Consider the following 24,514-nt stretch of genomic DNA (forward strand, 5'->3'; position numbering starts at 1 on the left):
ATCATCAAGCATCTCTCGACCCTCATCAATGGGTCGGACCAAGTTAATGGTGTGAGGAAATATTGTCCGTACAGAGCTTTGAATGGGCTCATCTCGATACTTTGGTGATAAGAGGCATTGTAAGCAAACTCCACTAGATGTAAGTAGCTTAGCCACTTCTTTTCTCTACCACAGCATGACCGAAGAATATCTTCAATTACTTGGTTTACTCTTTCAGTTTGGCCATCTGTCGTCGCGGGATGATAAGTTATACTAAGATCTAAGGAAGTTCCCACTGCTTCGAAGAATGCAGTCCAGACCTTGATGTGAACTTGGAGTCTCTGTCGCTCACTATTCTTTCAGAATTTTTCCCTTTGTTTCCTCATCATTAGGAATGCATAGCCGATTACTGTAATACATGCATCCTTTGTCCAATTTGTACCCAAGAACTCGACTCATTTCTTGAGGAGCCTTGCTTTCCTGCATCAATAGGGGCAAAGAATCTGTCCTCCATGATCTTCTCTCTTGCTTCACTGATTAATGGATTTGACACTAATGTTATTGCAAGCAAGGAGGCTTTTCTACGAGCGTATAGACTACCACATTTTCTTTCCCTGGTCGGTACTTTATCTCAAAGTCAAATTCCTGCAGGGTCTGTATCCACCTTCTTTGACGCATGTTGAGATCCCTTTGGGTGAAGATCCACTTCAGACTTTGATGATCTATCATCAAAGGTGAATCTATGTCCCAAGAGATAATGTCTCCATAACTTTAGAGCATAAACTACAAAGAGTAACTCCAATCATGGATAGCATAATTCCTCTCATGCATTCTGCGTTTTCTGGATTCATAGGCTACTGCATGACCTTCCTACATAAGTGCACCTCCTAGGGCAAAACCACTGGCATCTGTCACTACCTCAAAGGGTAAGGAAAAATCTGGCAATTTTAGGACAAGGTTGGTTATACTAAAGCCGTCTTCAGCTTATCAAAAGCACTTTGACACATAGCGGTCCAATGAAATAGGGTGCTCTTCTTGAGAAGGTTTGTTAAAGGGGATGCTATTTGAGCATACATGGGTATAAAGATTCTATACCATCCAGTTAATCCCGATAATCCTCTAATTTCTTTCACTGTTTTGGGCTCTGACCAATCCACGACTATTTGGATTTTAGCGGGGTCAAGACAAATCCCGTCTTTAGATACTATAAATCCCAAGTATTCGACATGGTCAGTAGAGAAAGTGTACTTGCTCTTCTTTACAAAGAGTTGGTGCTTCCTTAGGATCCCCAGGACTTTGTGCACATGATCTTCATGATCTACTACTTTCTTGGAGTATACCAGGATGTCATCAAAAAAGACAAGAACAAACTCATCCAAGTATTCTCTGAGAATGTCCTACATGAAGCGATTAAACATCATTGGGGCATTAGTTAATCGAATGGCATGACTGTGAATTCATAATGCCCATAGCGAGTATCAAAGGATGTCTTTGGGATATCTTGTTCCTTGATTCTGATTTGGTAATATCAGAATTTGAGATCTATCTTTGTGAACATTTGGGTTCCACTTAACCGATCCAAGAGTTCATCAATCCTAGGGATAGGATATTTATTTTTGATTATTAACTGATTTAATCCTCTGTAATCAATACAAAGTCTTAACGTTCCATCTTTCTTTTTCTAAAAGAGAACGAGTGCACCCCAAGGTGAAACACTGGGTTGAAGATTATGAATCCTTGCTCTAGCAGTTGTCTTAACTACTCCTTAAGTTCTATGGCTTCAGGAACTAGCATTTTGTATGCACGCTGGGCTACTGGTGGCTGAGCTCCGAGGGAGAGCTCTATCTCACGATCTACTTCACGAGTCGGAGGCATCTCAGTAGCTCTTTTGGTAATACATTAGCATACTCACTTAGCCATTCTGGTTCCGTAGCCTTGCATTTTCTGTCTACTGGATTCATTTTAATGACATAGACAGTTTGCCTCTTTCTGAGTCCCTTCAACAATTTAGAAGCTTTGACTAATTGCAAAATTGGGGATTCGAAAATTCCAGTTCCTTGGACTTGATTCCCGTGCAGGTCGAGGAACGAGATGGTTCCATTGTGACAGTGAATGTGAGCCTGATTTCTGTGGAGCCAATCCATTCCAAGGATTCTGTCATAGATTCCTAAGGGTAAGACTCTGAACTGGCAGTCTGTCGCATTCCCATCTAGATTAAAATGAATGCAGTCTGTCTCATGGTGTGTGAAAAGAACCTTCCCATTGGCCAATTCTACTTGCATAGGTTTCCCTGTTTTCTGATCTAGGACTGACTTATGTAAGCATCCAGGGAAAATAAAAGAATGTGTACTGCCTGAATTAATCAAAAGCTTAAAGTGCTTACCCTTGTATTCTACTAGAGTTTGAAGGACTAAGAACTAACAATTTTGCCCTTGATGTTCAATGGTGGCATAAATCTGTCCTCTTTCTTCCGCCACTGCATATCGACTATTGTGATAGCGCTAGCTGCTGTTGTTCGGGGTGGGGCTCTCTCTCGTTGGCTTTCCCAATTTTGAGAGGGGGTTCTAAGACTGCTTTGCATTGAAGCTCAAGCTGAGCTGGCACTCTTCTGGGATTGCCCTGATTTTGGTGAGGGGAACCTTGATTGGTTTGATATGAAGGAGTCGGTCTCTGCATTCTAGGACCTTGGCTTCCTTGCCCATTGATATAGAAGGAGTTGGGCAATCCTTGAGATGGTGCCCAAAGCCTTGACAACCGAAACACCTGTTTTTACTTCGAAGCCCTTCCTTGTGCATCTTGGAAAGAGTTGGAGTTCCTAAAAAAGTGCTCCTAGGAAAAGGTCTTCCTTCATTTCTGAAACTTCCCATCTCCTGGTTGTGATTGGGACCTTGGTGTCTTTTAGGAGGCGGAAGGTTAGAAGTACTTCCCAGGGTTTTGGAACCTTTTGAAGGATGAGGGAGTTGTGGTGGGACCTTAACAAAAAAGGCCTTGGTGAAGTCCTTTACCATCTACACTGCTTCAACCATGGAAACTGGCTTGGCATTCTTTACCAGGGTGTCCAAAGGTTCGTTCATTCCTTGGATGAACCTAGCCATCATCTGTTCCTCATCTAGTGGTGGTGAGTATTTGAGGAGAAGAGCGAACACTTGGTGGTATTCCTCCGTGGTACGACTTCCCTGGGTTAGCTCCAGAAACTCATTCATCTTAGTTTCCAGGAAGCCGGGAGGACAGAATGTCTTCCGGAGGCATGCCTTCTTGAGATCGTCCCACGTCTGGGTGTTCTGATCTAGACGGTTTGTTTCACAGTGATTTCTCCATGCTACTATGGTTGTTTCTACAATCTTTAGCCTGGCAAGAGAAATCTTACTTTTCTCATTGTATCCAGTGACATCAAAGTATTCTTCCATGGCTTCGATCCACTTTTCCATAGCCTCGCCTAAGTTTTCCCCTTCACCTTTGAAGGGACCTGGCTGAGATCTCTGAAGAGCTTTGCGAACATCAAGGTCAAGCTCTTTCTCATCTGTGAGAGGATCTGGTTGTCTACCCCCCACGATTCGCATGTCTCATGATTCTGCCAAAATGATACATCGTTAAATTTCTATCTGAATTCGTCTCAAGATCCTAAGACTTAAGAGGTTCAGAAATAATTACTTTAAACAAGATAATCGTTCTTACTAGAGATCTACGACATACGTCTGAGAAAATAGATCTTATTTCTTTAAACTCAATATCTGATAGTCAAAATCACTTAGACGACTGGAAATTTTTCACAAAACATTCTTTATTTACATAAGGTTTGCAATATATACATAGAGAAACATGGCTCTAGAAAACCTCCCAATGGTATGAGGGATACCTTGGGTCGAATGACTCCGCGCCTTGCTAACGTCATCGCTCGGCTACACAAGCATGGAAATGGGATTAGCGTTGAGGTAGGGAGAAGATGTACCTGTACTTCTTAGCTTAATCAAGGTAACAATTTCTAAACTAAACCATAGAATATGATAGATAATATCACTTTCTTGAGAAAATAACATTTTCACAGAATTTTTGGTATAAAGGAAAGTGGCATCTTTCTTCTTACTTAAAGTTAACATTAAAGATTAATCAATTTTTAAACGATGACCAAGCTAACCTAGCCATGAATTCCTTGTGGGGCTCCCAAGGGGAGAGTTGGGGCCGCATCTAGAGCAACCTCTCTAGGCTCGTTGTTGTGCGTGTCTCTCGAGGTGATATTTTGGCACTTTTGTGAAGGCACCATTCTTCCCACCTTCTTGTAGCCCACGCTGCTGCAAATCCAATGCTTCAGTCATATCACAAATCGAAGCTTGTTTGCTCAAGTTATGAGCAAAAAACCCCTAGGTGGGAATCACCTCTAAGAGCCAAGAATCCCTTACTAAAGTCACCATCTCGCTAATGGGGGGAAGGTGTCCTTAAACTGGATTTTAAGGGAAGAAGGCTGCAACTAGGGGGAGAGAAGGGGAGGCCTCCCTTAAGTCTATTCACACATGGGGGGGGGCAAGAGCATCTAAGAACAAGGGTGAGATGAGGAAAAACAAAATCTGCAAAAGGGATTACTTGGAGATGGGCAAAAATAGCTTGCTGTAAGAGGGGTATAGAGGGTTGTCGGATACAGCCCCGCACAGAGTGCTGGGTACGGACTGTCGGGTATAGCCACTATGCAGAGTGTCGGACATGGGGGGCATAGCAGGGTGTTGGGTGTCTTGACCACGGGGTGCTGGGGGGTTTATATAGGTACAGGTACGGGTGCAGGAAAAGGAAGAGTAAAGCGTGGGTTCAAAGCACAGTGTATGGTGAAAGTACACAAAATTGTGGCTTACATGGGCCTGGGGAAAGGAATGGTACCTGTGTGTGGGGGCAAAAGCTATGGTACACATGTACCTTCTGGGTCAGAGGCAACATGGGCATCCATGTGGCAAATTGTGAGGACCGTACACTAGGGCGGTCAACCTTTGGTCATTTTGCGGGCATTGTATGGGGGCCTGGGTGTGTGTACGACATCTTTTTGGGACAAGAAGCCCTAATTTGGAAAATTTGCCTTGATATGCATGCTAGAGCGCTCGATAGTGCAAAGTTTTTGTTTGGCAAAAATGTCCGGGGTGTCTTGTGGTCGCCAATTATGTCTTTTGGTCACAGGGGTGCAGATTGGGACCTCATCTAGGGAAGTTGACACTTAGATATAAAGGAACTTATCAGATTGTGGAGGATTTGGGTCAAGGAACCTTTATTGTGGCAGATGTCTTTGGAACAAGGGTAGAGAAGCCAATCAATGGTTTTAGGCTGAAGAAGTTTCAAGGGAAACCACCACATCTTGATTGGCCAGTTTCAGCTTTGGTGCATGTTGAGGAAGTTAGATTGGACTCACCAAAAGTTAACACAGCACAAAGATGGACGTTCTTAAGGCAAAACATAGGTGTTGAGATGATGCCAAGAAGCTTAATTGTTGGCATAGGGTGTTTTGATCAGTTGTTGCAGAGCTTGAAATTTGCTGAAGCTTTTGTCAGGGTTTGTTTGACTGAATTGAGTTGTGTTGGAAGTTGCTTAGTCGGACTTTACTGGCTCGGAGTTTTTAAAATTAATATTTTTTCCAAAAGTCTCGAGTTGGAGACTACATGCCCACTAAGAGTGATGATCAATACTTTATGGAGAGCACCTTCAGTGTAGAAAGTGCAGGAACTGGAGAAGAACTAGAGTTTCAAGACACAAGTTGTAGGTTTGTTGGAAGAATCAGTTGAGATAGTTGCAGACCAAGTCCTGCCTGATGTAGAGATGCATGGTGCAGAGTAGATACAGGTTGCTGAGCAGTTCATGGAACCAGTTTCATTACAAAGTGTGGATGTAGCAGCAACAAACAAGGATGTTCAGGTTGCTGAACCTGATGTTATGAAGGAGGTGGACCAGACTATTTGATGAAGCAGCATGATTTTACTTTTGTTTGACATTTTGATCTGATCAAGGGATATGTGGATCCGAGTCAGATTTCTTTGAAATCTACCACCGGGACGTGCCATGTGTTGAAGGCATAGTTCTTTTAGGTTGAATGTTGCTAAGTCGGATATGTAGTAAGTCGGATATGTGCTAAGTCGGATATGTGCTTAGTCGGATATTTAGTAAGTCGGATATGTGCTAACTATAAGGTGGTAGGAATGTCTGATGAATGTCTTGGGATCTTGGAAGTTAACAATGTCTTGGGATCTTGGAAGTCAAGATATGTAACTGTTATTCAAGAGTAACGTTTTGGGAAAAGGAATAACGTTTTTTGGGCAAGGTAGAAAAGAAGGGAAGTAATGTAATGTGAAGGAGGAGAATGAAGCAGATTTCAGGGTGTTTTATCTCTTGTGTGACCTTGCTCTGTCGAATTTCTATCTGCACATTAAGTTTCTACTGTGTCTGAATTTCTATTTTTGCCTAATCAACATGTTTCTTGTTGATCATTAGCAACCAAAACGCTCACCACCTGCTCACTCAGGGGCCTTTTTGATAGTTCCTAGTCCATAGCACCTAGGAATATAATCACATAAAATCCATATGGACTCTCCGTGAAGATCAGCTAGATCAATCAACAAGATCCATGTAAAAGAGCCATGAACTCATCCGTTTTTGAAGACCAGCAAGGCCAATCAACCAAATACATCTCCATGTTCAGAAAACAACTCCAACTCATTTTCTTCCTTGATGCACGTGTGGGTATCCTAGGCAACCTAGAGCCTAAGCACCGTATGGTCAACACCCTCTAGGTTCCTTCACAGGTGACCTAGCGCTTCACTCATAGGCCGTTTCCTTGGTCCCTCATCCACTGTACCAGAAACTCACCATTTTAATCAAACCGAGGTGGTTAAGACCTCGGTCAATGTTGCCACGTGAGACGTCCTTCTTTGACTCTCCATCAGCTATTGCAACATTTCCACTTAGGTCCCCACAACCTCATTCCATAAGATAGTCATCAAAATGCTTCCCCCAGCATACTTGACGTAAAACAATCTTTAGAAAACAGTTTTCACATACAAATACAATTTACAAACAAAATTCCCATCTTTCCTCATCACATTACACATCTTTTCACATCATTCCTTGTCATTTCTTACCATTCCACTTCATTCCATATCATTTCTCATCATTCCATATCATTCCACATCATTTCTCATTATCCCACATTTTTCTATATCAATTCACCTCACATCATTTCACATCAATTCACATCCACTCACATCATCCCACATCAATTCACATCCACTCACATCATCCCACATCAATTCACATCCATTCACATCATTTCCACATTCACTCACATCTTCCCACATCAATTCACATCCATTCACATCATCCCACATCAATTCACATCCATTCACATCATCTCACATCAATTCACATCCATTCACATCAATTCACATCCATTCACATCATCCCACATCATTTCCACATTCACTCACATCTTCCCACATTCACATCATCCCACATCATCCACAAATCACTTCTTATCACTCCACATCATTCCACATATCCCACACATCACTTCTCATCACTCCACATTATCCCACACATTACTTCTCATCACTCCACATTATACCACACATTACTTCTCATCTCTCCACATCATTACACACATCACTTCTCATCACTCCACATCTTTCCACACATCCCATCCATCAACCAGATTAAAAGTACAGTTTCTCTACTTTTTATACTGACGGAAATTTCTAGGTCTCGGCCATTACTTGGCTTAGTTAAAGGCAACTTTTTCAACTCAATTCAATTAAATCTAAATTTTTGTTCACTTTAGGATCCTCGATCCTTTCAAGTATTCCAGATTCCTTTCCTAGGGAATCTGGGAATAAATCAGTCTCACAATTATTTACATTCATTCAACCACGTATGTTTCTAGTCTTTTTTCAGGGAGTTCCTTTTCCCATTTAGAATGTACCCAAGATTCTATTTTTCGAGAATCTAGATGTATACCCCATAATTCCAAAAGTTAATGTGTTCATAATTCCTCTTTCTGATTAAAATTTATCCATGTTTTCTCGATGCATTCCTATGAATATTTTCACATTCTTTTCTTAATTTTCCCAAAATAAAATATGCTCAATATTCTTCTTTTTGAATAAAAGACGACTTCATGGGATTTACAAAATCAATTACACCCTTATTTCCTCTTTCAACATAATCACTAATTCATTTTTATCTAAACGAATCATTTCCATAGTTCTCATAAATTGAATGAATCTAGAAAATTTGTGCATAACCTTCTTTATTTTTTTGACAAATAAATAATGCTCAAAACTCCACTTTTAACATAAAATTTATCTTGCATAAATGTATTCTCTAATGATATAAAATTTTCCATAGCTTCCCCACATTTTCTATGAAATGATATACCCAAAATTCCACTTTTAATATAAAAATTAGTTTATGCAAATCCTTCATTTTCTAATGATAAAAGTTTGCCATAGTTTCCCCACATTTTCTATGAAATGAGAGTGCTTAAAATTCCACTTTTAATATAAAAATTAATTATGCATAAAATTCATTTTCCAATGCTGAAAATTTTGCCATAGTTTCCCTGCATTTTCTATGAATTGAGAATGCCCAAAATTACACTTTTAGAATAAAATTTATTATGCATAAACCTTCATTCTCTAATGATAAAATTTTGCCATAACTTTCGCACATTTACTATGAAATGAGAATACTCAAAAGTTTACTTTTAGCATAAAATTTAATTCATGCAAAAACCTTCATTTTCTATTGATAAAATTTTGCTGCTATAGTTTCCCGCATTTTCTATGAAATGATAATGCTAAAAATTTTACTTTTAATATAAAAGTTAGTTTATTCATAAACCTAAGCTTAAACATAAACATTAATTCACCATAAATCAAGAAAATCATGGTTTTAAGAGGAAACCCATAGAATAAAATGCTTCCCAAGCACGAGGGAGGTTGGGAAGAAGATTAACACTAAAAAGAGAGCATAAACAACATTGTTTAGACTTACCCTTGGTTTGCTTGATTCTTCACCTTGCAAATTCTGAGTAGCCCCCAAAGAAAAGGCTTGGCCACCAAGGGGAAAGAGTTATCTTCAAGAGAGGAAGAGGTTCAGTGAAGCCCCAAAGCTTCCCAATGGTGAAGAGGGAAGAGGAAAATACACTAAACTCAAAATTACCCTAGCATAAAGTTACTCCAATATGAAAATACAAAGGATTGGGAGTCTATTTATAGGAGAGGGAGGCCACCAACCAAGCCCAACTGGGATCTAGAGGCTTCCAGCTTCAGTTTTATCCATTTTGGACAAGCTTTAGTCTAGTTTTGCCCACTTTTTTGATCTAGTTTGGAAGAGGTGAGAGGAGAGATGAAATATCTAGCCACTTTATGATATTTTTGAATTAAAAAATACCTCCTTGATGTGATTTCTAGGCGCCTCCTTCATGAGCCCCCTCCCTCATTCCTGAGGAGTCAACTCTTCATCTTATGTAAGAATTTACTCATTTTTGGGAGATTTTCTTTTATTCTTTGCATTTTTCTTATTCCAACACTTGGATTAACCTTATTGGCCCTTCTTGACACTCTTTGGACATTAATCCATTTTTTTTGAAATTATGTACCCCTAGGCCAAGATGTCCAGTACACATAATCATTTAATTTCTAATGCACATTGGAAAACTCTGTTTGAAATTATGTTTCAGGGGATATCTTCCTATGAACTCGGAGAAAATACTTATCCAAAAATATTTCAAAACTGTATTATCTTTCTCTAGAATAGTTTCTCTCTCTCTAGACCAAAAAAACAAGGGAAAACAAGGTTTTCTTGCATTCTGAAATAGGGGATGATTACAAAGATTGAAGGGCAAGTTCTTATACCTTTACATCTCAAAAGCTCGAGGGAGAAATCTTACATCCGCCCATCCATAGGATGTTGCCGTCAGTGCATTCCATCCTCCCACTTTTCACCCAACTCACGCGCCAATTTGTTTTCTAATTAATCCTACCACACTGTTTGACATAAATAAACAAGTTCCTTAATTAAAGGACTTACACATTGTTCATTTAAACAGTATTTATCAATGATACAACAATGCTTACCAACAAAGGATTTAGTTTTTAAAAAAATAGATACAATGTTCAAAATTATTCATAGCCAAATCTTGGCTCTTTACTTTATTCTATCGATGATCTAGAATTTGGCCTTCCAGCCTCTATAGGCTAGGCAATCCCTATGGAGCCATACACCTCATCATCAATAACTGGAGAGGACTCAAGCCGGCCTGTCGCCCTCTTAGGCTCCATGATCCTCCCGCCGTCCCTCTCAGAGGGATGTCTATGCCCTAGGGAAGGCTTATTCACCGTACTAGCCTAGGCCCACAGAACTAGGCAGCATCACATTACTCACCTCCATCGGCAAACCTCATTCTCCCAATGGTATGATTGATACCTTGGGTCGACTATGGGCCTTGCTAACGTTGTCGCCCGGCTACACAAGCACGAAAACGAGATCAGCGTCATGGTGGGGAGAAGATATACTTGTACTTCTTAACTTAATCAAGATAACAATTTCTAAACTAAACCATAGAATACGATAGATAACATCACTTTCTTGAGAAAACAACATTTTCACAGATTTGGGATAAAGGAAAGTGGCATCTTCCTTCTTAATTTCTTATAGTTAACATTAAAGATTGATAAAAAATCTCTTTTTAAACAATGACCAAGCTAACTTGGCCATTAATTCCTTGTGGGGCTCCCAAGGGGAGAGTTGGGGCCGCATCTGGAGCAACCTCTCTAGGCTCATTGTTGTACACGTCTCTTGAGGCGATTTGGTGCTTTTGTGAAGGAGCCATTTTTCCTGCCTTCTTGTAGCCCATGTCGCCTGCAAATCCAATGCTTTAGTTGGATCACAAATCGGATCTTGTTTGCTTAAGTCATGAGCAAAAAACCCCTAGGTGGGAACCACCTCTAAGAGCCAAGAATCCCTTCGTAAAGTAACCCTGCTAATGGGGGGAAGGTGTCCTTAAAATGGATTTTCATGGAAGAAGGTTGCAACTAAGGGGAGAGAAGGGGGAGTCCTCCCTTAAGTCTATTCACATAGGACCGGGGGGGGGAAGAGGGGAGAGCAGCTAAGGACACTCTACGCACAAGGGTGAGATGAGGGAAAAAAAAATTCTGCAGAAGGGCTTACTTGGAGATGGGCAAAAATGGATTGCTGAAAGAGGGGTGCAGAGGGTTGTCAGGTACAGTCCCACATAGAGTGCTGGGTATAGACTGTTGGGTACAACCACTCTGTAGAGTGTTGAGAATGGGCAGAGTAGCAGGGTGTTGGATGTCTCGACCAACGGGGTGTTGGTGGGGAGTTTATATAAGTATAGCTACGGGTACGGGTGCAGGGAAAGGAAGAGCAAAGCATAGGTCCAAAGGATGGTGTATGGCAAAAGTACACTGACCTGTGGCTTGCATCCCTAGGGAAAGGAATGGTACCTGTGCATGGGTAAAAGCTATGATGGTACGCATGTACCTTCCGGGCTAGAGGCAGCATGGGCATCCATGTGGCGGTCTGTGTGGACCATACACTAGGGTGGTTAGCCTTTGGTCCTTGCATGGGCGTTGTACAGGCGCCCGGGTGTGTGTACCACATCTTTTTGGGGCGGGGATCCTTAATTTGGAACACCGGCCCCGATATGCATGTCGGAGCACCCGACGGTGCGAAAAACACTTTTTAACAGCCAAAATGTCCAAGGTGTCTCCCTGGTCGTAGGGGTGCAGACCGTCCGTCAATCGGACACCCGGGCGTGCATTTATTAAGGTTTAAGTTTATTGTATTTTAATTAAAAATAACTAAAAATTTACATATAGGCTTGATCTAGTGTCGGTTTGTTAAAGATCCCTGTCCCCACCGCGGAACGAATTCAGGGGTGCTAGCAGTGGAAGTAGCACTTCTTGCACGGGGTAAGGTCCCTCACTCGGGGCCTCGCCCACCACCCACGGATATTCGGACAAGAGACTAATCCCTTATTTCCCTCACACTTGGAAAGCACGGGCGATTCCTCCATGATAATTTTACTCTAACATAGTCAAAAGCCTTAACTAACTGAATTGATCTGATCGAACCCGTAAGTCCCATAGTTAGATTAAGGAAAAGATTGCACTTGGATCATAGAGACCAACATTTTTTTCCTTATTGAGAGGCACAGCCGTTGATTCTTTTCCATAGAACAATTTTTATCCGAGATTTACTTCATCTATCGTACCATAACAGAATTGAGTCTCATTTTAGGGACCCATCAATCAAGCCTCTAACCCCATCCAGTCCCGTGGGTTAGCCGACCGCCGCCCAACCACTGTAGTGATGGGATCCATTTAAGAATTTGGTTAGGTTTTGTCTCGGGTACCAGGGAGGAAAAGAGTTCCCAGGCCCCCTAGCCAGATATTCATGCAAACTTAAAACTAGTCACACCACTTACACACCCAATATGAAATTGCATTTTTCACAGAATCAGCTGTCTTTAAAATAATCATTTAATGAAACCATAGTGTCACTGATCATAATTCTCCAAAATATCCGATTGAATCCTAATTTCCAATTTTTCCTTCATCGATATTTCTAATTTTTCCTTCATCGCTGTATCTATGGCATCATTGGCAACCAGAATGCTCACCACCTGTCTACTCTCAGGGGCCTTTTTGATAGTTCCTAGCTCATAGTAACCGGTAATATTTTCACTTATAAAAATCAAAATGGAATCTCCATTAAAGATCAGCAAGATCAACCAACAGATCCATATAAAAGAGCCATGGACCAGCAAGGTCAATGAACCAGATCCATGCCCGAATTCAGAAAACAACTCTTACTCCTTGTTTCGATATCTTCCCCGATGCACGTGTGGGTATCTTCGGCAACCCAGAGTCCGAGCACCGTATGGTCAGCACCCTCTAGGATCCTTTGTAGCTCACCTAGTGCTTCACTCATAGGCCGCTTCCTTGGTCCCTCATCCACCATACCGAAAGCTCACCATTTAAATTGAACCGAGGCTGGTCAAGACCTCGGCCGCAACCTTGCTACGCGAGATGTCCTCCATTGACTCTCCGTCTCACCTGTTGCGATTAGGTTTCCACGACCTCATTCACAAGATGGTCAAAATGCTTCCTGAGCATTCTTAACATAAAACAATCATTTAAAAATATGTCATAAATACAGTTTCTATAACGAACTCTCGTCTTTCGATATTGTTCCACATCAATCCTCATTTATTTCATATGTATTCCCATTCTCATCACATCATTTTCCATCTCATCACATCTTTTCTCATTTATCCACATCAAATCTCATCCACTCGCATCTACCCATATCCACATCTCATCACATCATATTCGTTCACATCACACATCACATCTATCTCCATTTACATCACATCACATTCATTCATATCCATCACACATCACATCTATCTCCATTCACATCACATCACATTCATTCATATCCATCACATTCATTCGTTCATATCCACCACATACATTCTCATAACCATCCCATCACATACATTCTATCCACATTATATCACATCACTTCTATCCATATATTCATATCTATCACTTCACATCCACATATATTCATGTCACATCACATCACATTCTTTCACATACACATATATATCCATTCTTTCACATACATCCATATCCATTCTTTCACATACTCATTCACATCCATTCTTCACATACACATTCACATCCATTCTTTACATACACATCCATATCCATTCTTCACATACACATTCACATCCATTCTTTCACATACACATCTTCTCACATCCCATATTATTCATTTACATCGTGATTCACATCTCATCCATTCATTCACATCTATTTAATTCACATCACATCTCATCTCATCACATCTATTCACCTCACATCTCATCACCTCTATTCACATCACATCTCATCACCTCTATTCACGTCACATCCATACATCCATTCATTCACATCTATCTGATTCACATCACATCGCATCACATCTATTCACCTCACATCTCATCACCTCTATTCACATCACATCCATCCATCCATTCATTCACATCTATCTGATTCACATCACATCTATTCACCTCCATCCATCCATCCATCCATTCACATCTATCTGATTCACATCACATCTCATCACATCTATTCACCTCACATCTCATCACCTCTATTCACACATCACATCCATCCATCCATTCATTCACATCTATCTGATTCACATCACATCTATTCACCTCCATCCATCCATCCATCCATTCACATCTATCTGATTCACATCACATCTCATCACATCTATTCACCTCACATCTCATCACCTCTATTCACACATCACATCCATCCATCCATTCATTCACATCTATCTGATTCACATCACATCTTATCACATTTATTCTCCTCACATCTCATCACCTCTATTCACATCACATCCATCCATCCATTCATTCACATCTATCTAATTCACATCACATCTCATCACATCTATTTACCTCACATCTCATCACCTCTATTCACATCACATCTCGTTACATCCATTCACAAAATTTAAACATAGAATTTAAAAGAGATCTCATTTTGATATAAAAATTCTTTATGCATCTATTTATGCATAAAAATCAATTTTAATGGGAATAACACTTTTGAAATAAAAATAATTCCTTTTTGCATCTTTGTATGCATAAAAATCAATTTTAATGAGAATAACACTTTTGAAATAAAAATAATTCCTTTATGCATCTTTCTATGCATAAAAATCAATTTTAATGTGAGAATGACACTTTTGAAATAAAAATAATCTTTTTATGCATCTTTCTATGCATAAAATCAATTTTAATGAGAATGACACTTTTGAAATAAAAATAATTCCTTTATGCATCTTTCTATGCATAAAATCAATTTTAATGAGAATGACACTTTTGAAATAAAAATAATTCCTTTAGGCATCTTTCTATGCATAAAATCAATTTTAATGAGAATGACACTTTTGAAATAAAAATAATTCCTTTATGCATCTTTCTATGCATAAAAATAAAATTTAATGAGAATGACACTTTTCAAATAAAAATAATTCCTTTATGCATCTTTCTATGCATAAAAATCAATTTTAATAATAATATCAGTGATATCCATGCATATTCATAGGTGAATATGTACATGGAGTAATCAGAATATTTCTTTTAGATGCAGGAATGGTGGGAATTACTCTTTTGGAATAACATAAAAATAAACTTTCTTTTCCACAAAATTCTAGAAAATTTTGCCATAACCTCCTTTGTATGGCTGACTATTTCTCATTTTTATCATTCTTTAATTGACTTAAATCAACCCAAATTAGATTCATAGAACTCTAATCTACACAATTTTCTGAATTCAAGAGAGTAAACAATAAGTAGAGATTATTTAATCCTTTAGTTGATCTTTCTAGGATTAAGAAAGGCTGGAATGTAAAGAAGAGAAGGGGGTGGCCTTTTCATCAAGGCATAGCATTTGAATTTAATTCAATTTATTGCAAAACATAAAATAAAAAAAAACCATAGATTTAAAATTAAACAAGTAAGAAAATTAACTTACATAGAGCTTGTAAGTTCTTCTTTGGCTTGAGGGATTGAGGGTTCTACTCTTGTTTGAAGCAAGAGTGGCCACCAATTCACTTTGGAGAGGATTAGGCCAAAAACAATTGAATTATTAAAAAATTCAATGTAAATGGCTCAGGAGACAGGAGCAGATGGACAGTGCATAAACACCATTAAGCTTTTACAAAGGGGGAGGCTTCTATTTATAGGAAAAAGTGAGTCTCTAACCAAGCAAACTAACTCTAGAATTTTCCAGATCAGTTTGGTCAATTTTTGACCATTTTTGGGTCAGTTTAGCTTACTTTTTGGATCTAGTTGAAATAGGAGAGAGGAGAGATGAAAATATCTCATTATTTTTTAGTTTAAAACTCCTCCACACATGTGAAATAGGTGCCTCCTTCATGAGGGGAGATCCCCACACTGAGGTGTCAAAAATGCATCATTTCCTCTAAATATCTTTTAATTTTTAACTAATAAACCTTGTACTCAGTCAACTCTTTGTCTTATGTAAGCATTTACTCATTTTTGGGGGTTTTTCTTTTATTCTTCAATTTATCTCCTCCCTACATTTGAATTAATCTTATTGGTCCATAGGAACCTTAATTGGACCATAATCTAAATTTTTTTGAAAATCTGGACCCTTAGGCGAAGGTCCTTTATACCTATTTTTAATTAATTCTAATTGCACATTGGAAAGTTCTTTTTGAATTTGTGTTTCAAGGAAAACCATTTTAGACACTAGGAGGATTTTTATATCAAAAAATATCTCAATTTTGAATTACCTCTCTCTCTAGACATTTTCTCTCTCCAGGCCAAAACAGGATCTTTCTTTTATTTCAGAGAGGGGAATAATTATAAGATTAGAAGGAGAGGTTCTGATACCTGCATACCTCAAAAGTTGGAGGGAGGAATCTTACATCCTGCCCCACTGAAAAAACGCGACTCGTCCTCATCTCGCAAATTAGAGGACAACTCTTTCACTTAAGATCTAAAACTGATTCTGGGGTTCCTTATAGTCTGGTGAACCCAACAGAATCTTGGGAAAAAGATCCCTTATAAAGAACTCATCATCAGACAAAACAATTCTTTCAGATCATATCATTCATATCTTTAACACAATAATGATCCATTAGACCGAAATTTCCATCTAAACAGTCCTCCATGGGAATTTTCAATTATACAGATTTTTAATTTGACATCCCTTAACTTGATCCACTGGGTCAAGTGTTAATAGTAGCAATCTGTCAGCACAATCCACTAATCTCATAGTGATTTGCTGAAGTCATTATCGTCATTCTAGTTACAAACATCATCACAGGGACTCGTCCCATTCATCCTCATTGTGGTTTTGCTCAGCTTATCTCTTTTTAACATTCAAAGCTCAGGAATCATCATTTTTCAATCAGAATCCAAATCAACTCATCAGTTCTCAAATAGAGTTTTTAAAATCCTATCAACCACATTCGAATTCATCATCTGGATAGCATTTTTGCTTATAATTTCAAGTCTTAGATTTACTCGTATATACTGCGAGTAAAGAGCTACAGTTATACCCTCGGTATATACGGGTAGTCACGGTTCTTGGAATTATAAGGTAAATACCATCATGTCTAGGCCTTAAGCAAGTCAGGGATTCCATGCAATTGCGGTACTTCCATCTTAAGACCCAATTACTAATTTATGAATTTCAATCTGAATATCAATTCGTATGTATTTCATCACACATTTCCAACTTTTTACTGTTACTTCATAAAATTTTGACATTTTTGGCTTCTTAGTTGATCCGCTTTAGCCAATTCGCTCTAATACCAGCTAAAAAATCCCTGTCCCCACAGCGTAATGAATTCAGGGGTGCTAGCAGCGAAAGTAGCACTTCTTGCACGGGGCATGGTCCCTCACTCATCGGGGCCTCGCCCACACGGATATCCGGACAAGAGACTAATCCCTCAGTTCTTCCAAAACTGAACCCAGAAAAACTTCCCTTGCCTGGAAAGCACGGGCGATTCCTCCATGATAATTTTACCCTAACGTAGTCAAAAGCCTTAACTAACTGAACTGATCTGACCAAACCCGTAAGTCCCATAGTCAGATCAAGGAAAAGATTGCACTTGGATCATAGAGACCAACGCGTTTTTCCTCATTGAGAGGCATAGCCGTTGATTCTTTTCCATAGAACAATTTTTATCCGAGGTTTACTTTATCTATCGTACCATAACAGAATTGAGTCTCATTTTAGGGACTCATCAATCCAGCCTAACCCCATCCAGTCCCATGGGTTAGCCAGCCGCCCAACCACTGTAGTAATGGGATCCATTTAAGAATTTGGTTAGGTTTTGTCCCGGGTACCAGGGAAAAGAGTTCCCAAGCCCCCTAGCCGGATATTCATGTAAACTTAAAACTAGTCACACCACTTACACACCCACTATAAAATTATCTTTTTCACAGAATCAACTGTCTTCAAAACAATCATTTAATGAAACCATAGTGTCACTGATAATAATCCTCCAAAATATCTGGTTGAATCCTAATTTCTAATTTTTCCTTCATCGATGTACCTATGGCATCATTGGCAACCAGAATGCTCACCACCTGTCCACTCAGGGGCCTTTTCGATAGTTCCTAGCTCATAGTAACCGGTAATATTTTCACTTATAAAAATCGAAATGGAATCTCCGTTGAAGATCAGCTAGATCAACCAACAGATCCATATAAAAGAGCCATGGACTCATCCGTTGAGGACCCGCAAGTTCAATGAACCAAATCCATGCCCGAATTCAGAAAACAACTCTTACTCCTTGTTTCGATATCTCCGTTGAAGATCAGCTAGATCAACCAACAGATCCATATAAAAGAGCCATGGACTCATCCGTTGAGGACCCGCAAGTTCAATGAACCAAATCCATGCCCGAATTCAGAAAACAACTCTTACTCCTTGTTTCGATATCTTCCCCGCGTGTGGGTATCTTCGGCGACCCAGAGCCCGAGCACCGTATGGTCAGCACCCTCTAGGATCCTTTGCACCTCACCTAGCGCTTCACTCATAGGCCGCTTCCTTGGTCCCTCATCCACCATATCGAAAGCTCACCATTTAAATTGAACCGAGGCTGGTCAAGACCTCGGCCGCAACCTTGCTACGCGAGACGTCCTCCATTGACTCTCCGTCTCAGCTGTTGCGATTAGGTTTCCACGACCTCATTCACAAGATGGTCAAAATGCTTCCTGAGCATTCTTAACATAAAACAATCATTTAAAAACATGTCATAAATACAAATTCTATAACGAACTCTCGTCTTTCGATATTGTTCCACATCAACCCTCATTTATTTCATATGTATTCCCATTCTCATCACATCATTTTCCATCTCATCACATCTTTTCTCATTTATCCGCATCAAATCTCATCCACTCGCATCTACCCATATCCACATCTCATCACATCATTTTTCATCTCATCACATCTTTTCTCATTTATCCGCATCAAATCTCATCCACTCGCATCTACCCATATCCACATCTCATCACATCATATTCGTTCACATCACACATCACATCTATCTCCATTTACATCACATCACATTCATTTATATCCATCACACATCACATCTATCTCCATTCACATCACATCACATTCATTCATATTCATCACATTCATTCGTTCATATCCACCACATTACATTCTCATAACCATCCCATCACATACATTCTATCCACATTATATCACATCATTTCTATCCATATCATATCTCATTCATACACATCTCATCTCATTCATCCACATCCATCCAGTCGTTCACATGTACGACTTCTCACATCTATCCACCGTACATTCATATCTATCACTTCACATCCACATATATTCATGTCACATCACATCTCTTTACATCACATCACATTCTTTCACATACACATCTATATCTATCACTTCACATCCACATATATTCATGTCACATCACATCTCTTTACATCACATCACATTCTTTCACATACACATCTATATCCAATCTTTCACATACATCCACATCCATTCTTTCACATACTCATTCACATCCATTCTTCACATACACATTCACATCCATTCTTTACATACACATCCATATCCATTCTTCACATACACATTCACATCCATTCTTTCACATACACATCTTCTCACATCCCATATTATTCATTTACATCGTGATTCACATCTCATCCATTCATTCACATCTATTTGATTCACATCACATCTCATCTCATCACATCCATTCACCTCACATCTCATCACCTCCATTCACCTCACATCTCATCACATCCTTTCACCTCACATCTCATCACCTCTATTCACATCACATCCATACATCCATTCATTCACATCTATCTGATTCACATCACATCTCATCACATCTATTCACCTCACATCTCATCACCTCTATTCACATCACATCCATCCATCCATTCATTCACATCTATCTGATTCACATCACATCTCATCACATCTATTCACCTCACATCTCATCACCTCTATTCACATCACATCCATCCATCCATTCATTCACATCTATCTGATTCACATCACATCTTATCACATCTATTCTCCTCACATCTCATCACCTCTATTCTCCTCACATCTCATCACCTCTAATCACATCACATCCATCCATCCATTCATTCACATCTATCTAATTCACATCACATCTCATCACATCTATTCACCTCACATCTCATCACCTCTATTCACATCACATCTCGTCACATCCATTCACAAAATTTAAACATAGAATTTAAACGAGATCTCATTTTGATATAAAAATTCTTTATGCATCTATTTATGCATAAAAAATAATTTTAATGGGAATAACACTTTTGAAATAAAAATAAGTCCTTTATGCATCTTTCTATGCATAAAAATCAATTTTAATGAGAATAACATTTTTGAAATAAAAATAATTCCTTTATGCATCTTTCTATGCATAAAATCAATTTTAATGAGAATGACACTTTTGAAATAAAAATAATTTCTTTATGCATCTTTCTATGCATAAAATCAATTTTAATGAGAATGACACTTTTGAAATAAAAATAATTCCTTTATGCATCTTTCTATGCATAAAAATAAAATTTAATGAGAATGATACTTTTCAAATAAAAATAATTCCTTTATGCATCTTTCTATGCATAAAAATCAATTTTAATAATAATATCAGTGATATCCATGCATATTCATAGGTGAATATGTACATGGAGTAATCACAATATTTCTTTTAGATGCAGGAATGGTGGGAATTACTCTTTTGGAATAACATAAAAATAAACTTTCTTTTCCACAAAATTCTAGAAAATTTTGCCATAACCTCCTTTGTATGGCTGACTATTTCTCATTTTTATCATTCTTTAATTGACTTAAATCAACCCAAATTAGATTCATAGAACTCTAATCTACACAATTTTCTGAATTCAAGAGAGTAAACAATAAGAAGAGATTATTTAATCCTTTAGTTGATCTTTCTAGGATTAAGAAAGGCTGGAATGTAAAGAAGAGAAGGGGGTGGCCTTTTCATCAAGGCATAGCATTTGAATTTAATTCAATTTATTGCAAAACATAAAAATAAAAAAAAACCATAGATTTAAAATTAAACAAGTAAGAAAATTAACTTACATAGAGCTTGTAAGTTCTCCTTTAGCTTGAGGGATTGAGGGTTCTACTCTTTTTTGAAGTAAGAGTGGCCACCAATTCACTTTGGAGAGGATTAGGCCAAAAACAATTGAATTATTAAAAAATTCAATGTAAATGGCTCAGGAGACAGGAGCAGATGGACAGTGCATAAACACCATTAAGCTTTTACAAAGGGGGAGGCTTCTATTTATAGGAAAAAGTGAGTCTCTAACCAAGCAAATTAACTCTAGAATTTTCCAGATCAGTTTGGTCAATTTTTGACCATTTTTGGGTCAGTTTAGCTTACTTTTTGGATCTAGTTGAAACAGGAGAGAGGAGAGATGAAAATATCTCATTATTTTTTAGTTTAAAACTCCTCCACACATGTGAAATAGGTGCCTCCTTCATGAGGGGAGATCCCCACACTGAGGTGTCAAAAATGCATCATTTCCTCTAAATATCTTTTAATTTTTAACTAATAAACCTTGTACTCAGTCCTCTTCGTCTTATGTAAGCATTTACTCATTTTTGGGGGATTTTCTTTTATTCTTCAATTTATCTCCTCCCTACATTTGAATTAATCTTATTGGTCCATAGGAACCTTAATTGGACCATAATCTAAAATTTTCTAAAAATTTGGACCCTTAGGCTAAGGTCCTTTATACCTATTTTTAATTAATTCTAATTGCACATTGGAAAGTTCTTTTTGAATTTGTGTTTCAAGGAAAACCATTTTAGACACTAGGAGGATTTTTATATCAAAAAATATCTCAATTTTGAATTACCTCTCTCTCTAGACATTTTCTCTCTCCAGGCCAAAACAGGATCTTTCTTTTATTTCAGAGAGGGGAATAATTATAAGATTAGAAGGAGAGGTTCTGATACCTGCACACCTCAAAAGTTGGAGGGAGGAATCTTACATCCTACCCCACTGAAAAAACGCGACTCGTCCTCATCTCGCAAATTAGAGGACAACTCTTTCACTTAAGATCTAAAACTGATTCTGGGGTTCCTTATAGTCTGGTGAACCCAACAGAATCTTGGGAAAAAGATCCCTTATAAAGAACTCATCATCAGATATAACAATTCTTTCAGATCATATCATTCATATCTTTAACACAATAATGATCCATTAGACCGAAATTTTCATCTAAACAGTCCTCCATGGGAATTTTCAATTATACAAATTTTTAATTTGACATCCCTTAACTTGATCCACTGGGTCAAGTGTTAATAGTAGCAATCTGTCAGCACAATCCACTAATCTCATAGTGATTTGCTGAAGTCATTATCGTCATTCTAGTTACAAACATCATCACAGGGACTCGTCCCATTCATCCTCATTGTGGTTTTGCTCAGCTTATCTCTTTTTAACAACCAAAGCTCAGGAATTATCATTTTTCAATCAGAATCCAAATCAACTCATCAGTTCTCAACCAGAGTTTTTAAAATCCTATCAACCACATTTGAATTCATCATCTGGATAGCATTTTTGCTTATAATTTCAAGTCTTAGATTTACTCGTATATACTGCGAGTAAAGAGCTGCAGTTATACCCTCGGTATATACGGGTAGTCACGGTTCTTGGAATTATAAGGTAAATACCATCATGTCTAGGCCTCAAGCAAGTCAGGGATTCCATGCAATTGCGGTACTTCCATCTTAAGACCCAATTACTAATTTATGAATTTCAATCTGAATATCAATTCGTATGCATTTCATCACACATTTCTAACTTTTTACTGTTACTTCATAAAATTTTGACATTTTTGGCTTCTCAGTTGATCCACTTTAGCCAATTTTCTCTAATACCAGCTGAAAAATCCATGTCCCCACCGCGCAACAAATTCAAGGGTGCTAGTAGCGAAAGTAGCACTTCTTGCACGGGACAGGGTCCCTCACTTGTCGAGGCCTCGCCCACACGGATATCGGGACAAGAGACTAATCCCTCGGTTCTTCCAAAACCGAACCCAGAAAAACTTCCCTTGCCCGAAAAGCACGGGCGAGGGAGTAGATTCACTGCACACACACACACACACAATCATATCAAGCAAAGAGTAGGAGAGAGAGAGAGAGAGAGAGAGAGAGAGAGAGAGAGAGAGAGAGAGAGAGAGAGAGAGAGAGAGAGAGAGAGAGAGCAAAAGTGAGAGCTGGAAGTACTCAATGATAATGATGAAGAATGCATGGAGTAAAAAGTCCTAGTAGCCCTCCCCCTAGGGTTCATGTGGCTAACACACAACACGAGTGTGTTCGCACATGGTAAAAAGTGCCCGTGTGTAGTGTTGTTCACACCAAAGCTTCCAAAGCTGACAAAACAATCCTTGCCAACACATGATAAAAAGTGCCCGTGTGTAGGGTTGTTCACACCAGAGCTTCCAAAGCTAACAACAAGACCAAGTCCCACATGATAACATCCAATTAGATAAAATTATCTTTTATGACATCCTCAACATTAATGCACAAAAAAGGGAGACCTAATTTGGGAAACTAGAAACAAAACCTCATCGTCAAGTTCCTCCTCTGATTTAGAAATTGTTGAAGTTGGATATAGATACTTCCTCATTCCATGGAGAAGTAAATATGCACCATTATTTTGGAGGGGGGAAGATTTAATAAACCTTCTAAAGAAAGTGAAGTTGAGTGGAGGAAAAATTCATATGCAAGCTTCCCATCACCCTTTGTATAGGCAACCTTGAAGATCACGGTGAGATAGAAGAAGCCATGAACCATGAAACCAAGAAGATAAAATGGAATTCTAGTAGCATGCAATGGAATAAAAAGTAAAATGGAGGAAGCTTGAAGAAGAGGTCTTTAGAGAAGACTCCTTGTAACTACTACATGAAGGAGAAAATGAGCTATAACTCTAAGAAGAATTCCTAGACAGTTGGGACATTAGGAAAAATATGGAGTCACAACAAGGTCCTCTAAGAAAATATTAAAAACAAAGAATAAGCTAGACAGTGAGAGAGTTGGGATTCCAAATCTATGTAACATGGATTGTTTTGAAGCTTTTGCCACCAAATCTTATGTAAGGTTCCCCCCTTTTCAAAAATGGGAGAAATGCTTAAGATAGTCCACTAAGTCTTATCTTAGAGAAAAATTTCCTACTCATCGACACCTTGACCATACAGAGATTCAAGGATACGATTCATAGGTAAGACCTAGTTCTATCCCGCAGGGGGAGCGTGGTCTTCTAAAAATCAAATCACCCATAGGGTAATTGATCATAATTTGGGCAACTACTAGTCTTGATTCCTAGAGACAACGCTTTTTTCCTCATCCATGTAAGGCATAGCCGTTGGCCTAGTCTT

Source organism: Cibotium barometz, chromosome 24 (assembly GCF_041138505.1).
Source record: "Cibotium barometz isolate CiBa-2024 chromosome 24, ASM4113850v1, whole genome shotgun sequence".
Classification (NCBI taxonomy): domain Eukaryota; kingdom Viridiplantae; phylum Streptophyta; class Polypodiopsida; order Cyatheales; family Cibotiaceae; genus Cibotium; species Cibotium barometz.